The sequence below is a fragment of the Protomyctophum parallelum genome, assembly GCF_964188405.1.
Source record: "Protomyctophum parallelum genome assembly, chromosome: 2".
NCBI lineage: Eukaryota > Metazoa > Chordata > Actinopteri > Myctophiformes > Myctophidae > Protomyctophum > Protomyctophum parallelum.
In genome coordinates, this window is record NC_139699.1 from 28,793,650 (window position 1) to 28,799,649 (window position 6,000).

Genomic DNA, 6,000 nt, shown 5'->3' on the forward strand with positions numbered 1-6,000 from the left:
AAGCTTATATTGCGTGTATAATAAAGGCAGGGGGTCGTAGAAGAGGCATGCATGCATTATGTCTTAACATCCATTGCTTTTGCCTCAAGTAGCCTATACCTGGAGTTCTGGACTCATTCAAATAATGGTTTATGGTTCTGGTTAGCTTCATAGCCTATATATAGCCTGCCCTATAGCCTATACAAATCTATACAAATATACTTGCCCTCTAACTAAAATTACAAAATAAAAACACCTTAAATATTTTATTTCTTTCATAAATTGCTAATCTTTCACTCAAAAGGGACTGCTCCTGTCACAAGTTGATGATGTCATATGCCCATGTGTGGTCTAGCCCTATGGAATTATGGAATGCATGTGCTAATAAAAAAACAACGTAATATTTTCTAAAGTTAATATGAGCATCAAAGCAATATTTTAAATACTTTTTATTAGCACGTGCATTCCATAATTCCATAGGGCTGGACCACACATGGACATATGACATCATCAACTTGCAACAGGAGGTGAAAGATAAGTGAAAGATTCTCTATTTATGAAAGAAATAAAATATTGAAGGTGTTTATATTATTTTATTAGTGTGGTTGCCCGAATGGGCAACCAGACTCTTGTAACTGTGACACTTTATTATTTCACTGGAGTAGTCTTTATTTTGACGCTTTATACCTCCCACACTGTACGCTGTACGCACTTGAGCCATATGTCAAATTGACCGGAAATCGGGAATCGTGTGCTTGTATTTTGTTAAGAGAAATGTTGTATAGTTTAATTGATATGAATTTATTAGTGAATTAAATTTCCCCATTGACATGAATGGGAAAAGGCAAAAATTCACATTCAAGTATTTGTTCCTCGGAGACTGTAATCACTATAGTTACAAAACTTTTAGGGATAATTCCACATTATCCCTACAATTATTTAACCTTAAAATTGTATCGGTCGGCCTCATGGTGGCGCTATAACAGCCCACTTTACCTTTTGGCTTATAACTCTTGAACCATAGGTCGTAAAATAAAAAATATTTTTTCCCTGGATTCCTTGGGTCATGACGCATCTCCCCATATAGGCCACGCCCATTTCCGCCATGATAGATTTTCCGCCATTTTGAATTTTGTCCAAAACACACTTTTTGCTTTTCCTCCTACAGATTTTGTCCAAATCTCACAGAAATCGGCACACGTGATCTCTGGACCCATCCAATTAAAACTGAACTGCAGAATTTTGAAAGTGCGTATCGTTCGGCCGTAATCGTCTTCCGAAGTTAGTAGGAGGGGCCTATATCACAAAAAATGCCATAAATCACGAACGGAATGTCCAATCCATCCCACATTTCAATCACATGTCAAAGCAATTCCATTTTCATCCATAGGGGGCGCCGCAAATGCGAGAAATGTAACCGTTTGTCGCAAAAACATGAATTTCGGGGGTTAAATCCCCTCCGAATTACTTACGCATGATCTAAGGCGTGACTTGAAATTGTAATTGGCTGGCAATACTAGTGGGAGGGGCATATGTAAGCCACTGCGGCAACCACACTCTGCAATTTTTTTAAATTTGTGATGCCTTTGACAGATGTTTGTAGAAGTCGTTCAGTTATTGTTACATCATTTTGTAATTAACCTCTTAAGTCCTACATAATATATACACTTAGTCGCACAACAATGTTCAATTGTAAAAATGGCTGATCTACAAACTCACAACACAGCATTGTGAGGCTGTTTTTGAACATTTGTAAAGGATAATTTCACATGTTTCAAGTGATTAAAGGATGGATGGCTTTGCTGGCATTTAATGTGAATCACCACCAGCCCAGGTGAAATGTATGCATAGTTCTTGTGAGGCTGGAATCTATTTTACAGTATGGCTCTAGATGCGGAACATAGAAATGTTATGTCAGATTTTCACATTCAGAACCGTGTTAATCAGACCAGTGTGTGTCCATGTGGAAACCTCGTATGAATCTGATCTCAGGTCAGAATGGGTTAATCAGACCAGTGTGTGTCCATGTGGAAACCTCGTATGAATCTGATCTCAGGTCAGAATGGGTTAAATACTACTGAAGTTTCACTTGTAAGTTTGGGTAAGAAACTATTTTTTTTTTTGCAGAGACTTTTTGTCTAATCACGTGGTCTGGTTCTTTATTTTCTTTACTTTATACGATAAAGCGTCCAGTACAGGAGTTATGTACAATTTGTCAATTTGCAGGTATTTAGAACAAAATTATAGACTCAAAATCTATACATGCTGCAAGTGCTCCGTCTTCCAATAAATAAGGTTTATCAAGTAGAAATACATGTTTGGTTATGGTGACATAGGCCTACATTTTGTGCGTTGTACATTTACATGACATTGGCAGTTATAAATAAAATTGATATAAATTAACATGTTTTGAGTACTGAGTTATTTCACCGAGCTGGTCAGTTCAGGTGAAGAAGTTTAAATGGTTTAATGTTTGAAATTATGTTAATTAATTTATTATTAGCCAAATTTGTTTGATACATATCAAGTAGTGTCTAATGGGGGTCTAATGGGGGCTCAACAAATGTGGATTTGGGAACAACTGCAGACTGCAGTACAGTATTACGTTATTAACAGATCCCTGACTGATTGATCTAAAACGAATCCACAAATCACCAACAACACAGCAATAAGGCATTAAAACGTTTCCTTTGGAAAGTCAGAAAGTGACGTGCAAAATAAAAAATAAAATCTGCCAATTTATACACACTATGTTACACGTATACCGACGGTAGGATACCGTGTCTTTTAGGGGCGTTTCTGTGGTCAAGATAGGGCTTTTTTTTGGTACTGTAGCCTACCTGTCAGTTCTGCTGCTGGAGTCGGGTCTTCATGTAGGCCTAGGCTATAGCCTATGTGGTCTTCAATGTATAGCCTATGTGGCGTGAACACTAAATCCAGGCTAAAATCGCGAGATAGTCAGCAAGTCATTAATTACAGAAGTATTTCACACACCTTTGATTCGCTGTAATAAAGGAACTAAAAGGTGATTATGAAGCAGAGGGAAACACAAAAGTCAGTTGGCAGCGCCACAGCCCAGCGACACCCACGTTGTGGCCAGAAATGTCACTCCGTTTGTAAGCTAAAGGATCCCACATAATGTAGGTTTGTAATAATGTTGTTTTTTGATGAATTGAACAATGTGGACTTTTGATGAATTGAACAATGTGGACCCTCTAAAACAAGTGTAATGCTTAATTGGGTCGTCCACTCACAGTTAACAGTCTTTGTATTGAGTTTGTGCTTGAAATGTACTGTAATTCTACAAACTATTAATAAAATATTTAAATCAATCAATCAAACCAGAGCTAGACTACACCATGATATATTATTAGGAGTACAATAACTTTGCATTGTGAATAAAAAGGTATAGCCACAGTGGGGTTGCAGTGTAATGTAATGCTGAAGGTTTAATCACAGGGCTGTCTGCTTTATGTACTATGATTAAACGTGCATTCTGGTATTGTGAATCAATGATTGAGAAAAACATCAGAGGGGTTTGAACCCGTGAAGTTCTATAAAGTTTAATTCAAAGTCGGGTGTCTAAACCGCTAGACCACTGAGGACGCTGCCAGGAAGGGGACTCATGTCATACCCGGAAGGAAGTGCCGCCCCCCCTCAAATCAAGAAAGCTCCACGTCCTCGCGGGCGTGGCCTCACGTCATACCCGGAAGGAAGTGCCGCCCCCCCTCAAATCAAGAAAGCTCCACGTCCTCGCGGGCGTGGCCTCACGTCATACCCGGAAGGAAGTGCCGCCCCCCCTCAAATCAAGAAAGCTCCACGTCCTCGCGGGCGTGGCCTCACGTCATACCCGGAAGGAAGTGCCGCCCCCCCTCAAATCAAGAAAGCTCCACGTCCTCGCGGGCGTGGCCTCACGTCATACCCGGAAGGAAGTGCCGCCCCCCCTCAAATACGGAAGAGACGCGTGGAGGGGGTTTTGCTCAGTGTTGTTTTGCCACGTCACCATGTCGGTCGTCGTCGTGTCCGCAGCAAGCAGGTACGTTCAATGTTATTTAATACTTAACGTTGTTGTTGTTCAAACATCTGTGATCACTTTATATGTTAACTTGTTGTGATGTTTATATATTATGTTCGTGCCACTCTGTAAAACCGTGTTCCAGTAGCCCAATGGTTACTCTCGGCGCCTAGTAGACAACAGGGCCCGGGTTCGAGTCCCCATCGAGGACTGAGAGTTAGCTTCATTCTTACCAAACTAGCACAATTGTTTTAGCTTTTCTCGTCGAGGTCCATTATTCATTCAGTATTTGAGCCTAAAAATGGTGGTCCCGTGGCTCAGATACGGAATGAATAAAGGACCTCGACTTGATGCAAACAAACAGTGTTGTGTTTGTTAAGAAGAAAATAAACTCGATCATCAACTGGGAAGTGAACCCGGGCCCGGATGTTCACGTACCATCGGCTTAACCATTCGGCTACTGGATCATGGTTTTATAAAGTAGTAGTAGTAACATATATGAACACAACACAGTAGGAACAAAGCATTCTGGGATGCACGCTAGTTCGTTAGCTAGCTAGCGTGCTGCCGTCGTGAACGTGCACAATGATAGTCAACGGACCAGCGCGTTCATGTGTTTGGGGCCAGGCTGCAATACCTTCATTCGGCCACTATGTCCATTTCGCTTCAGGGTTTCCTCTGGGTGCCTTCTCTATTCATAATATACTCTATGCTCACAATGGTGGTCCGTGGCTGAATAAATAATCGACTAGAGGTGAACAGAGTAGTGTTTAGATGGTTCTGTTATGACTGCATGCTGTAGTGTTTAGATGGTTCTGTTATGACTGAATGTTGTAGTATTTAGATGGTTCTGTTATGACTTCCCCTCTGCATGTTGTAGTGTTTAGATGGTTCTGTTATGACTTCTCCTCTGCATGCTGTAGTGTTTAGATGGTTCTGTTATGACTGCATGTCATAGTATTACTATTTAGATGGTTCTGTTATGACTTCCCCTCTGCATGTTGTAGTATTTAGATGGTTCTGTTATGACTTCTCCTCTGCATGCTGTAGTATTTAGATGGTTCTGTTATGACTTCTCCTCTGCATGCTGTAGTATTTAGATGGTTCTGTTATGACTGCATGCTGTAGTGTTTAGATGGTTCTGTTATGACTGAATGTTGTAGTATTTAGATGGTTCTGTTATGACTTCCCCTCTGCATGTTGTAGTGTTTAGATGGTTCTGTTATGACTTCTCCTCTGCATGCTGTAGTGTTTAGATGGTTCTGTTATGACTGCATGTCATAGTATTTAGATGGTTCTGTTATGACTTCACCTCTGCATGTTGTAGTGTTTAGATGGTTCTGTTATGACTTCTCCTCTGCATGCTGTAGTATTTAGATGGTTCTGTTATGACTTATCCTCTGCATGCTGTAGTATTTAGATGGTTCTGTTATGACTTCCCCTCTGCATGCTGTAGTGTTTAGATGGTTCTGTTATGACTTCTCCTCTGCATGCTGTAGTGTTTAGATGGTTCTGTTATGACTGCATGTCGTAGTATTACTATTTAGATGGTTCTGTTATGACTTCCCCTCTGCATGTTGTAGTATTTAGATGGTTCTGTTATGACTTCTCCTCTGCATGCTGTAGTATTTAGATGGTTCTGTTATGACTTCTCCTCTGCATGCTGTAGTATTTAGATGGTTCTGTTATGACTGCATGCTGTAGTGTTTAGATGGTTCTGTTATGACTGAATGTTGTAGTATTTAGATGGTTCTGTTATGACTTCCCCTCTGCATGTTGTAGTGTTTAGATGGTTCTGTTATGACTTCTCCTCTGCATGCTGTAGTGTTTAGATGGTTCTGTTATGACTGCATGTCGTAGTATTTAGATGGTTCTGTTATGACTTCACCTCTGCATGTTGTAGTGTTTAGATGGTTCTGTTATGACTTCTCCTCTGCATGCTGTAGTATTTAGATGGTTCTGTTATGACTTCTCCTCTGCATGCTGTAGTATTTAGATGGTTCTGT